The following is a 13,391-nucleotide window of genomic DNA, read 5'->3' on the forward strand; positions in this document are numbered from 1 at the left end:
TGCAAATAAAACTGTTAATATTATATAATAACCCAGCAATTACCATACACTACTTCATCCAAATTTTCATTTTTGCAATAAGAGCAGATTCAGGCAAAAGTACCAAATGGTACTTTAAAGAGGTATTTTCTAACTTCTAATGTTCCTGGGATTAAAGACCTACTATGAGTGTACAAACCACAGACATCACTGCGTGTAAAGCAGAAAGGAGCGAAATCAATGCAGGAGGACCAGCGTCACCACCACGCAGCCCGGTTGCCAGTGTGGCCTTGAACACCAAGCTGATTGAAGGGTAAAATGTAAAGACCGGACATGAGGGTTTGTAACAGCTGCACTGTGATTGGCTGTGGGTACCAGAGGCTACAGTCGTTGGTTCTGACTGAACACCAGAAAAGCTTTTGGGGGGAAGTGTCATTGTGCTTTGGTGAGCAGGTCATTTGGAGAAACTAAAAAATGGTGGTGGGAGAGGGAAGAGAGGCACGGAAGGGGAGGGCGACACTATTGGTGCCCTGCCCACATGCCCTGGGCAGTCACTATTCCTGTGCAAGCTGGACTTGCATACTGCAGGGTCGATGCCTCCCCTGACCCCGCAGAACCTCACCACCAGTGAATGATGGTGAAGAAACAACCCAGGTCCCTCTACTCTCGGGTGGGGACAGCTCTGAAGTGGGTCCTACACTGTCTTCCAGAGTTCCGCGGCAGAAATGAAACTTAGTTGCCCATGATGGGAATCTACTCAATGATTTTATACTGATAATTTATTGACTTCCTTCCCTCCCCATTATCCTACTGGTGTTTTCTTGATCATCTCCCCCACCCTGTCTCCCCAAAATACTTGCACTTGAACCCACACCTCAAGGTCCAAGAATCCATCCTAAGACAAAGGATGTTTCCATAGATGGAACAAAGACCTGTAGGTGGGATGAGTTGGGCATATTTGGGGAGCACACATGCTCCAAGATGGCTATAGGTTTGGAGGTCTAGCAGGAGAAGAGACTAGAAGGCTCGGGGTCATGATGCAAAATATCTAAATTCTGGACAAAATCATCTGACTTTTCTGTAAACAAGCAGAAACCATGGGGTGGTGAGGGCGGTGAAAACTTTCTCCCCAGGTCTTCAAGTGTCTGCCCCTGTGGCTCAGGGTCTAGCAGCTTTGTGCTTTTCTTCCAGCCCATCCATTCTGAATCACCTGCTTGCTAGGGATTCTGCGGGATGCACTTGAGATCCACTGAGCTGACATCTGCTTTTGAGGAGAACGTCAACTTTCCTTTTGGGTTCCTTGGGCTTCCATGTGGAAAGGACTGGGATTTTGGAGAAGGGCCGGGTTCTTGAAACTGTATAGGCTGTTCCGGCATTAATTGGGTTCTTCTTCATAGGCAGAAGAGAGTGAGTGGTTTCAGCTGGTACTCTCAGATGGAATGTTTTATGTGAAAGAGCCCTCTCCATCCTCAGATAGCCCTAAGGAGAGCTCAGCCCACAGGGATTGGCACACCTGGTGGCAAATAGGAAGAAACTTCCAGCCAGTACGGGGCGGCGCAGATGGCAGTCACTGGGGAGGCTGGTGATGTCAGAGCTGTTCACAGGGCTTTGCAGGTGGAATTCAATTTTGGAATTTGCAGCTGTCCATCAAATTCCACCCTATCTACTGAGGGCCTCCTGAGTTTTGGAGAATACGCCCCAGCCCTGGTGAGTATCTGAGACAGTGGCGAGTGACCCGAAAGTTTCCCAACAAGGAGACCCGAGGGACTGTTCCCGTTCATCCAAAAGAAGTGGAAAGGAGAGAGGGAAAGGTATGTCTGATTTATTGGGAAGGCGCTGGTGCTGGCCAACAAGAAAACAAGATGGTCTTGTCATGCTGGTGGGGGAAAGACAAAGAGACATCATGAATCCAGCTTGTGTTTGTCACATGCTGCCCTTGAGCCAGGTCCTGGGCTGGGCGTTGAGGATGGAAACGGGGAGAGGGAACAACGTGAGTCTAAGGAGTTCATGGTCAGGGGTCATCAAGAAGGTATACACACAACTAACTAAAATTCCAGAAGCAGTCTGACCAGAGCCATGAAGAAGTGCCAAGCTCCGGAGAGGGTGTGAAGTCACATTTGCGTTAAAATCTTGGTGATTTACGGGAAGACAAGAGGAGGAGGTGTCATCTGAGCTAGGCCTTGTAGAATGTGCAGGGTTGTGACATATTGATAAGGGGCTTGGGCCCTGGGGGAGTTTTGTTCCCAAGGACATTATTGGGAGGGGCAGAAGGGCCACTCTAGGCCCAGCTCCTGGGGCGGAGTCCTCTGCTCACTGCCCACCCGAAGGCATGGTGCCACCTGGGAGCCACCTTCCCCCGATATGAGCACCCCTTCCTTCTGTCACTCCTGGCACTCAGAAACAGAAGACCTGGTTCTAGTCCTGGCACATTCTGGCTTTTAGGGAGGCTGTGTCCCCTCTCTGGGGCACTGTTGTCACCTAGAACCTAAGGGAGTCTGGTGGTCAAGAGTGTCAGTGTCAGGGAAGGGTGGGCCCACAGGGGGCTTCTCAATTCCTCCCTCCATCCTAGGGGAGAAGCCCTGCTTGGCTGAGCTACTGGATTCTGACAGTGGGGAGGATGTCCCACCCCTCAGACGTCTGCCAGTGTGTGTGTGTCTGTGTGTGGTAGGAAATTGACTGGAATGGCCCTCCCTAACATTTTAGAATGCCTTCAGACTGACACTTGCCCAGTCATCTACCTTCCCCTCCCACACCTTCCTCCCCTAATCTAACCACATGTCAGTTTGCCCGCGGTACACGATGTGCCAGTGCCTAGCCGACTCTCAGGGAACTGGCCGGCTGCCAGACCCAGAGCGGGCTCGCCCATGAAGAGAGCTGCGGGCTCCCAAAAGCCCTTCCTCCGTGAGCCTGTGGATGTGCACTCCTGCATGCCAAGGTGCAACGTGAGGCTAACGAAGGAATTATTAATATGCAAATAGACTAAGGCCTCCGCGAAAACACTCCCTCAGAAACTAACCAGAAGACTGATACACTGCCTGTTTGGGGTGGCTCACCCTTCTTGCCAGCCTGTTCTAAATCTGGACTGTTCTCTTAGAGGAAGTTCTTCCTCGGCTGGAGTTGAGGACTGTCTCCTCGTGACTTTGGCCTCTGGTCTTCTGGCGAACCCACAGCCCTGCCCCTCATTCAGTGTCCTCACTCCTGCTCTTCTGGGTTTTTCTCTGCTAATTCCTGTAAGCTGCTTCTTGGAGGCACAGACTTCCTGACTGGGTCCTTGCCGACAGGTGTTTCTTGGCTCTGTTGCACTAACTGCTTCTGTAGTCTTCCAATTGTTCAGCACTGACCTCCTCAGATGAGGAGGACCTCTAGTCTGTGCTGGGCGCTGTAGGGGAGACAAAGAGTGGACAACACAAGGACCCAGCCCTCTGGTGGCTCACAGTCCAAGAAAGGAGAGAACATCCACCTGCAAATAAGTGTCCGACAAGAGGCATAGAGAGGGCTCTAGAAATTATAGGCAGGAATTTAGAGTCACTCCAGCTTGGTGATAGTGGTGGTGGCAGTGCTGGTGTGTGTGTGTGTGTGGTGGGGGAAGGGGCCAGGGATGAGAATCAGGGGAGATATCTGGGAGAAGGTGGCTCTGAATTGGGTTAAGAAGGATGTAGAGGATTTGGCCAAGTAAAGATAGGGGAAAATCCAGAGGACAATGGCAGGAAGACCAAAAAGCCAGGGCAGGTACGTGAAACTGTCAAGAGCCAGTTTGGCAGGTGTGTGGGGTGTGGTCAGACAAGTAGAGTTGATGTTGGGACCCACTCTCAAGAGTCTTGAATGCTGCGTTACAAAATTTAGCCCTGTGAGCTGCACATTCTCTCTTTGTCTCTCCAGTTCCAGTCTCCACTCCATTGTGGCAGAGTAATTACAAAACGATCATCAATTACTTCCTCCTTGGATCCATGCCCCCTTGCCCTGTGCCTTTCACTGCTCTCCTGCTCTGAGTCTGAGCTCGGCCATGTGACTTGCTCAGCCAACGGGATGTGAGCAGTTGCTCATAAGCAGAGGCTTGAAAAGTTATTGCACCTTGGGGGTTGTCCTCTCTTGCTGTTCTTGGAATCCTGCCACCATGTGGAGCACGCCGAAAGACCAGAGGTCATGTGGAGGAGCACTGACCACAGATGCATGGTGAGCCCAGCAGAGATCAGCAGAACTTCCCAGATGAGCCTAGCCCAAAGGGCCAACCTGCAAAATTGTAAGCTAAATGAATGGTTGTTGTTTTCAGGTTCCAAGTGCTGGGATGGTTTGCTACGTAGCCAAAGCCACTACTAAAGGAACAAGCCCAGATGGGAGGGATGCAGGTTTGGAGGCCCTGGGATATGGGAGAGCGTATTTTGCATGTGAGAGGAATGCGAATAATTATAGCTGAGCACAGATGATGGTAGGTTGCAATAAATAGCCACATGTTCTTCTCCTCCCTTCAAGAGATGGAATCTATTTTTCTACCCCTTGAACCGGGATGGCCCTGTGACCTGTTTTGGCCAAAGGTGCAGAAGCAAATGCAGTATAAGCAGAGGGCTGGAAGGGCTTGTACTTTGGGGTGTGCCTGCTTGCTGCTCTTGGGCCCTTTGTCTGCTTTGTACACGAGCCCAGGCTAGCAACATGGAGGGTGCGAGAGATCCACATCAAGAGACGCCCTTGTCCCGCTAGCAACCTCAGACAAGGCCATCCTACACTAGCTGGTTCTGGCCAACCCACCAGTTGACTGCAGACACAGGATTGAGGCTAGCCAAGATGAGCCAAGCCAGGTGCAGCTCAGACAGACCAGAAGGACTACCCAACTGAGCCCAGCTTAAGTTGTAAATCGCTAATCTACAAAATCGCTAATCTACTAAACTATCGGTTACCGCCTTAAGGCTGGAATGGTTTGTACAAGTTCCCCGATCCGTCCCCCCTGTTCTGGGCCAGGAGGCTGATACATACGGGCTGCACCAGTGAGTTCCCATGCTCTCTGCCTTCCGCCACAAGCGGAGATTGAGATGGAGGCATTTGTCTCCCTGGTTGTCCCCCTGCTAGACTATATGGTTTGGCCACAGCCTCTGCCAATGGCCCTGCAGCCACATCTCACCTTCAGGACTCTGGCCATCTTTCCTTCCCATGCCCCTTCAGACCTAGGGTGGTAACTGCTCCCCAGTGCTGCCAGCCGTGTCCGTACCTCTGTCTCTGCGCCACTTCCCCATTGAGTGGCCACTGTTTCCTGAAAGGACCCTTACTGGCGCACCTTGTTCTGTGGACAGGTGGGATCTACTGACTGTTTTAGTAAACAGACACACACATCCAGTTTGGGAAGAGTGGGACAGAACACAGGCTGGAAGGGGTCCTGCCTTAGTCCTCCCACAAATGCTACTTTTGGCCTAAGTGTTTGGAAAGTCACGCTGGTGGAGGAGATTGCCGAGGAGCAGCTTCCCCGGGCTGGCTCTCAGGAGCCATCTGGAGCATTGCTTTCTGCAGGGAATAGTCATCGCCCCTTTTCCTGCCAAATCCCCAAGTTAAAGAATGAAAAATGAGCCCTTCAGTGCCCCCTGGCACCTTTCCTCCTCTCGAGAGAATTTTTCTCGAGCACTTTTAATCAAGCATTAGGCCGCTGGTTAAGCAAATCAGAAAGTCAGTTTGCCGGAGAACCTTGGCTCGTGGGAGCCAGGCTTTGCCTCATCTTTTCCTAACAGTCATCCATGCAATCAGGACCCTCCAATGACGTAGCTCCCGCGAGTCTCAGGCTCTGTGCAAGGCCTTGTACTATTAATAATCGTGATGATGATGATGATGATGATGATGGTAAATGGCGAGGCAAACTGAGGATCCAGCCCTGCCAGCACCACCTCTGCCTTTGATGGAGAGGCGTTGGCCGCTGTTGCCAAGTTCATACAGGAAGCTTTGTAATCTAAGTCTGAGCGTGATGGGTATGGTGTTGGTAGGGGTAATATGTATTTTTTCATCTAGAAGGGTGGAGCTTGGAGAAACATTTCTCCTCTCGGTGGTGAGAACTATTTGATTTGAGGTACTCCAGGGAAGAACTGACTGCAACACAGGCCAGCTTGCGAGAACTTACCACCATTTTCCTCCACTGGCCCAGGCACGGGACCAGAGCTGCCCCTCCCTCTGGGCAGCAGCCCTTTCTCTCTCTCGGTGGAGCAGCAGTAACTGCTTGGAGACAGAAGGCACCGGCATTTCCCACCTGAGGCTGTCAAATGTGCCAGACACACAATGGTGAGTTTGGTAGACTGAGGTCTGATTATTTCTAAAGAGACAAACGACAGAATTCAGGTAGGGAAGAAAGGGATGTGGTGACATTTGAGGGGATGTTGAGGGATTAATGTTGGTATTCACCTTTCGGCCAGGACAATCCTTTACTGTGTGGAACTGTCCTGCGCATTATGGGATGGTTGGCCTCCCTGCCCCCAGCCCACTAAATGCCAGGAGCATTTGACCTCCCAGTCATTGTGACCATCAAAAATGCTGCCTTCTCATTCCATCCCCTCCTGGAATGAGGGTGGAGGGGCAACATGGTCCCTGGCTGAGAAACACTGTGAGGGAGTGGGCTGCAGGAAGGGAGAAAGAAGGCGGAGAGTTAGGGAAGAAGGGAGATCCTTGGAGGTGACTTCCAAAAGCCTGGGGCGTATCCCCGTGGGACAACCCCCCCCCCCCCCCCCCCCCAGGAACTTTCACTCCCTCTTTGACTCTGTCTGCACATGACATAGTAACGATGACCCCTAAGTCAAGAAACACTTACACCTTCCCTGGAGACCAGAGAAGGTGAGGCATTGAGGCAGGTGGGGCAGGGTTTGGAACAGCTAGGGGAAGTCTGCAGTCTTCCCTGATCAGTGATGGCTGGTGGCCTCCATTGTTCCAGGTTCCTGAACCGTGAGGACCATCTCTTTGAAGGTGAAGGCCTGGCTGGAGTAAAGATAAGGTCCATCTCCTAACTTTCCCTGTCTCAGAAGATACAGCCTCTGGAGCAGAGGAAAGGAACTGGCCATTGGGTTACAAGTGTAACAAGCTCGGACCTATTCCCGCTGGTCCCTGCCAGGAATGACCTTCCCCCAGGACTTGCATGGCCAGCTCCTTCTCTTAATTCAGGTCTTTGCTAAACTAGATCTCTCCATCTCTTATCCTGGTTTATTTTCTTCAAAACACTTGTCAGCCTCTCATGCTATATTATTTACTCATTTGCTTACATGAGCTTTGATGAACATAGGTTTGTTGGAGCAGTAACTTGGTCTGTCTCATTCACTGCCATCTCCCGAGCGCCTGGCACATGATTGGTGCTCAATATGTATTTGTTGAATAAACTAATGGAATGCGTAGGTGCTCTGCTAAGCAATTTTCATGTGTCTTCTCACGTAAACCTCAAAGATTCTTTAAGGTAAATTCTATATTATGCCCATGTTTCGCAGAAACTGAGACTTAGTGAGGTTAAACAAGCTGCTTGGAGAAAGATGGTGGCAAGGTCTTTTAAGCTGGGCTGTGTTGTGGTTATTTCTCCCCTGGAGTACCTGAAATGGAATTCTTCTCACCCTGAGAGGATAAACGTCCTACCAAGCTCCACTCTTCTAGACGAGAAACACATCTTACCACTGCTATGAGGTCAGACAGCTGGTTACGAAGTGGTACAATAAGGATGTGATGGACTCCAGTACTTACAGTCTTGCAGGAAAACAAACACAGAGATACAAGTCACCACCCTGCAGGGGAGCAAGTGCTAAGTGCCTCAGAAGAGGTGTGGCTGCATGCAGGGCTATGGGATTTTATGAGAGGGGGCAATCACTCCCAGCTGGAAGTGGGAATGGACCAGAGGGGAAGGCTGCATTAGCTGAGGCTGAAGGATGGGTAGTATTTAGGTGTGTGGAGATGGAGAAGAGGGAGAGGATGTCAGCCAGAAGCTGGAGAGGCAGGTTCAGTTCTCCGGGGATTTGGTGGCTCTGGAGTGACGGGTCCACGTAGGAGGGTGGTGGGAAATGGCCCGGGCAGGAAACTGGAGGGCAGTGCATGGAGGGCGGTGAAGACCTGAATGAGGGCTTTAGACTCTGTCCTAGGCAATGGGAGGTCCTTGAGTGACAATGATGATAGGTAAGACAACAGGATCCACTCCCCACCAAAAGTCACCAATGTTTCTTTTTCAGCAGGAAATCTCTAAAGTGAGACCCAGCGAGAAAGATGCACCTCAAAACTTACTGGAGGGAGTCTCTGAGAGGAAGGGGAAGTCAGTCTGTGCCCCTATTCCAAACCGCTTTCCTCAGAGTAAATGGTAGCTTAGGCAGGAGCCAGAGAGCTTCCTGAGCTGATTTGTTCAAAAACACGATTTGGGATTCAGTCTGGCCCTGAAACCAGGCTTCCAGCCTCATGTCTGTGGTGCACTCCCCACAGTGTGCCTATGCGCACCTGCCACGGCCTCCCACCCTGGTCCATTTGGCAATCAGCAATCGCCTGCTCGCTCTATGGCTTGTCCTGGGGCAGACCCATCCCCTGGAGCCTGCTGGACAGATCCCTGTTAGGTCCCTGTAAGAGCCCGCCGGCTTCCTGCTCCCACCCCACCGGCCCTGGAGCTCCTGGAGGAGGGAGCCACAACTTATCCCTTCGTCGTGGCCCATACTCAGCTCAGCGTCTGGTGCCACAGGAGGCCTGGAGATATCCGTTGACTGAATGAAATTCTTCTCTCCAGGATGCCCTTTAAAGTGGCTTTTCTTTCTGTAACCAGGGACAGTGACTGGAACGGTTGGAATGTGGCCTTGGTTTTCCCCTTGGGTGTCTTATTCCTCCGAGCTTTGGCCAGACTCCCTTGTCGTTTCTGGTCCTGAGGGACTTCACATTTTAAATTCCCTGCGGGGTAGTGATGCTTCCAGGGCTGCTGCACTGCCTCCCATTTCTTTTTTCTCCACCCTGACCTGATTGCTCCCTTTCTAACCAGAACATTCCAGGACCATCAGGCACCAGTGAGCTAAACTTCTGACCACGCTCCCAATAACCAAATATGAGAGACACAGCAGCTCTTTTTGCCCTGAACCCCATCTAAACAAGGTGCTCTTTTCACGTCTTCCTCCCCCCGGGAGCTAGAGACCCCACACCATGTCACAATGCCAGCTGGGCTTCCTTGACTTCTGTCTCCCTGGCCCCCACTAAGATGAGTGGTTTTGAATCATTCAGCTAACTGATTACAAGGAGAGGGAGTCAGCGCTAAGAGGTCTTCACCGGATAGCCTTTTCAAAAGATGAAACCAATTCTTTTTGTTTTAATCCATCTACCAACTCTTGAATTTAAAAACCACACTCATTATTTACCATGCTTTTGCATGCTCCATAGTCAATTTCAAAACGCCACGGCAGTTTCTCCACTGGCTACGAGCGAGCTGATGTTACTGCAGCTTGAGGCTGACCCCCTTCAGCTGTGGCCCTGAGGGTTCCCGGAGGTCCCTTTGGACCCTAACTGGGGGTTCAGTCCTGGGTTGAGTCCTGTGAGGATGAGGGTGGCTGAGGGAACCAACACAACTCAGATTTGTCCTTGTCTCCCTGAGGCCCCAGCTCCTGATTTCTACTCTGTCACAAGCTGACTTGAGTCCGCCAAAGAGTGAGACTTGGTGTTACCTACCTCAGGATCTTCTTAGCCAGAGCCCTATTTGGAAGCCCCAGAGAGAGAGACAAGACTTACCTGTAGACATTCACCAATATATTATAATCTGAGAGTTGCTCAAATGGACCTACTCACTCCCCATCGAGATCTCTCCCTGGATCTGCCAGCACTGGAAACTCTTTTCCTACAGAACAGAGCCCCGACAGCTCATTCTGTCTTTGAAAGCCCCCAAGGGTGGCCCCAACCCACCTTTCCAACCTCCACCCCCTGGGACTCACTTCATAGATTTGCTCCAGCCACATAGAATGAGCAGAAATTTCCTAATGTTCCCCATGCTTTTCACCTCCAGGCCTTTGCTTCTGCTATTTTCTTTGCTGATGATGCTATACTAGTTATCTATTAACACAACAATATTACCGCAAACTTAGCGGCTTAAAACTGTACACGTTTATTATCTCATAATTTCTGTGGTGTCATCTCAAGCTTTAGCTGGAGAAGGATCAGCTTCCTAGCTTACCTGGCTGTTGCAGCTAGTTGGACCAAGGGCCTCAGTTTCTTGTTGGCTCTCAGCCAAAGGCTGCCCTCATTCCTGGCTGGTTGGTGGCCCGAACCTGCCCTTGGTCCCTTGCCACAGGAACTCCCATGACTGCTTGCTTCTTCAAAGTCAGCAAGGAAGAGCATCTTCCCACAAGACAGGCACTGCAACCTTATGTCATGTCATCATGGAAGTGACATCAGCCACCTTTGCATATTCTATTGCTTAGAAGCAAGTCAGAAGTCCTGCCCACACTCATGGGGAGGGGATTACGCAAGGGCATGAACATCAGGAGGAGGGGATCTTGGGGCCACTTTAGCATCTGCCTGCCACTCATGCGCTTCTCTCTATCTCTCTATACGCTCCATGAACCTGAGCCTAAGCAGGATTTCATGGAAGCTTCCTTTAATCATCCCAACCAGAATTCTCTTTTCTGAGCTCCCACAGGGCTTTGCTTAAATTGTTCTTTGGTATTTTATTCATTCACTCAGGCATTGAACAAATACATTTTGAGCATCTACTATATGCCTGATGCTAGAGGTAGCGTCGTATAACAATTAAGGCTGCCAGTTCTGGAATCAGAGGCTCTCGGTCCAAATCCTGTGTCTGCTACTTCATGCTGGGCCTCAGTTTCTTCACCTGTGAATAATATTACCAGGTGCATAGAGTTGTAAGTAAGATTTAAATGAAATCACATATGTAAGATGCTTAACACGGAGCTGGCTCATAGTAAGAAATCAATAATGATTAAATCTTATTTGAGGTGCTGGGGAACCAGCCATGATTCACTGCGATGTTGTCCTGACTTAGCAGAACCCACACAGCCTGCCTGGGTCCTGAGTGCCCCTGGGTGTGCCTTACCGCCAGCAGGCTGTCTGTGACTTCCGCCAGGGCAGATCCCAGTCTTAGTCCTCTCTGTCACCTCACCTGCACTCAGCACAGGGTCTGGAACACTCGAGGCTTCAGTGACTGGGTGTGAGAGAGGTGGTTTCTAACCAACGCCCTTCGTCAGCATGTCATCGTCAACATGACCTGTCATTCGGATGCCAGTCCTCACTGCCTGCTGTGCAGCCTGCAACTCTGGTCTTCCAACTTCCACGTTTGTCATGTGCAGTTTAGATGCAAAATCGTGAAACTGGGGGCCCGCCCCATGGCGTGGCCGAGAGGTGAAGTTCGCACGCTCCGCTTCGGCAGCCCAGGGTTTCTCCGGTTCAGGTCCTGGGGGCGGACATGGCACCACTCATCAGGCCATGCTGAGGCAGCGTCCCGCATAGCACAACCAGAGGCACTCACAACTAGGATATATGACCACATACTGGGGGGCTTCGGGGAGAAGCAAAAAAAAAGAAAATTGGAAACAGATGTTAGCTCAGGTGCTAATCTTTAAAAAAAAAAAAGATAATAGCTAAGAGGATGAAGACCCACTCAGTAAGCATAATCAATGACTCCAACAAATGAAACAGAAGAAAAAAAAATTGTGAAACTGATGAGAAATAATGGCAGACTGAGCGTTCTGCCTTCCTTCTCCCCTGCTTGCCGTTTGGCAAATGCAGGTTACTGGCGTGTCCCGTGGATGAATTGCTCGGCATGAGAACACAGGGAGCCGGGGCTGCAAGTGGGTGGACAGAGGCTGGAGAGCCGGGCCTGAGTCGGGAGAAGAGCCAGATCCTCTGAAACCACATGGTGGACTTTGGTCTTTTATTGTTTGCTTGCCCAGAATCTAACCTCTCCTTTCCTATTTTGCAAGAATCCTGGCTATATGGGTCTTACTGGGAGGAAGGGCTCCATCTCACACAGAGAAAGCCAAAGGCCCAGCCACCCCTGTTCCATGTCCTGGCATTCAGGGCCTGGACACTAAGGCAGAGTTTGGCTTATGCTGCCAGCTTGGGTTATTTCAGGATAACCCTGGTTATCTCAAGAGTCCTAGACAGATGAGAGAGACCAACCCATCGAGCATCTCTCCACCTCATTTCAGCCTCCAAGATGCGTGTCCATATTGAGACCGGGAAGGAGTTGGTTCAGAGCAGAACCAAGGAGGGTGTGTCTCAGCAACCAGCCTTTCCTCAGCTCATGCTTCGCTTTGCAGTCTCCTCTTATTTCTTTTTTTGAAGGGAAGTTGAAGAAGAGAATAAAACTGCAATTAGCTGCCTGCATTTACTGTCTGGGCCTGCACCCAGCTCATCAGGACTGTGTTCACAGCATTCACATGCCAAATGTGTCACCAGGGGCTAATTGCAGCCTCAAAGACAAGGAGTGGAAGAGGAAAATTGGGCCATAAGAAAGTCAGAAATGCACTTTTTAAGAAAGAAGTGGCTACACTCACGCATCGCCTAAAGACGGGGATACATTTTGAGAAATGCATCATTAGGCGATTTTGCCGTTGTGTGAACATCATAGAGTGAACTTACACAAATCTGATGGTATAGCCTACTACACACCTAGGCTGTATGGTACTAATCTTATGGGACCACCATCATATATGTAGTTAGTTGTTGACGGAAACATCGTTATGTGGCACATGACTATACTTATAAAAATTAGGATTCTCAAACTGGAAAGAAACCTAGAAATAGAATCAAAGAATTGGAGCCAACCTCAGGAATTGCCTAGTCAGAAATTCCAGCTGTGGCAGACTGTGTTCTTTGCCCAATAGCTCTTCCTTCTTTCCTGCTGATGGCGCCCCGATTTTGTTCAGATACTGGGTGCCCATGTGTTTCATGGACACTCCCCTTGCACATTGACCAGTTTAAGTCAATCAAGCTAATTCCTTTCTTTTTGCCAGTGACTGGTTGAGGCACATCAATGTGACTCCACCCTAGCCAATGAGAGGAAAAGGGAAACCAGCGAGGGCTGCTGGGAAGATTTTCTTCATTCGTAAACAGAGACCCCGTACTGGCTCTTTCCTGTATTGGGGCATGTCTGTATGAGGAAGTGTTACTTGCAGCTGTGGCTGCCATCTTGGACCATGAGGGGAAACCCAAGAGAGTCCCAGAGAAGCTATCCCAGAGCCCTGACATCCTTGATGTGCTGCTTCAACTACACATGGAATCACCCTGTGTCAGGACTCCCTGTTAGGTTAGATAACAGGACTTCTTATGAGGACAGCTTCATGTCCATCTGTGTCTTAGCTTTTGTGATCTTTTCAGGTCACTGAGATCCACTACATGCAAGGCTGGCTTAAACTCCTACCTAAACCCATCGTCTGGTAGATGAGAACACCAAGGCTGAGAGAGGACATGGCCTGCTCAAAATCACCCAGTGAGCCAGA

The 13,391-nt window shown here is 50.3% G+C and overlaps 1 long non-coding RNA gene across 1 annotated transcript; it reads left to right on the forward strand.

Moving 5' to 3' along the window:
- The first annotated feature begins 4,111 nt into the window (after window positions 1-4,111).
- LOC124237925 (uncharacterized) lies at window positions 4,112-7,229 on the forward strand. Its single transcript, XR_006888181.1, has 3 exons — window positions 4,112-4,219; window positions 6,098-6,231; window positions 6,875-7,229. It is a non-coding gene; the product is annotated as an uncharacterized LOC124237925 (long non-coding RNA).
- Window positions 7,230-13,391: the final 6,162 nt, after the last annotated feature.

Source organism: Equus quagga, chromosome 4 (genome assembly GCF_021613505.1).
Source record: "Equus quagga isolate Etosha38 chromosome 4, UCLA_HA_Equagga_1.0, whole genome shotgun sequence".
NCBI lineage: Eukaryota > Metazoa > Chordata > Mammalia > Perissodactyla > Equidae > Equus > Equus quagga.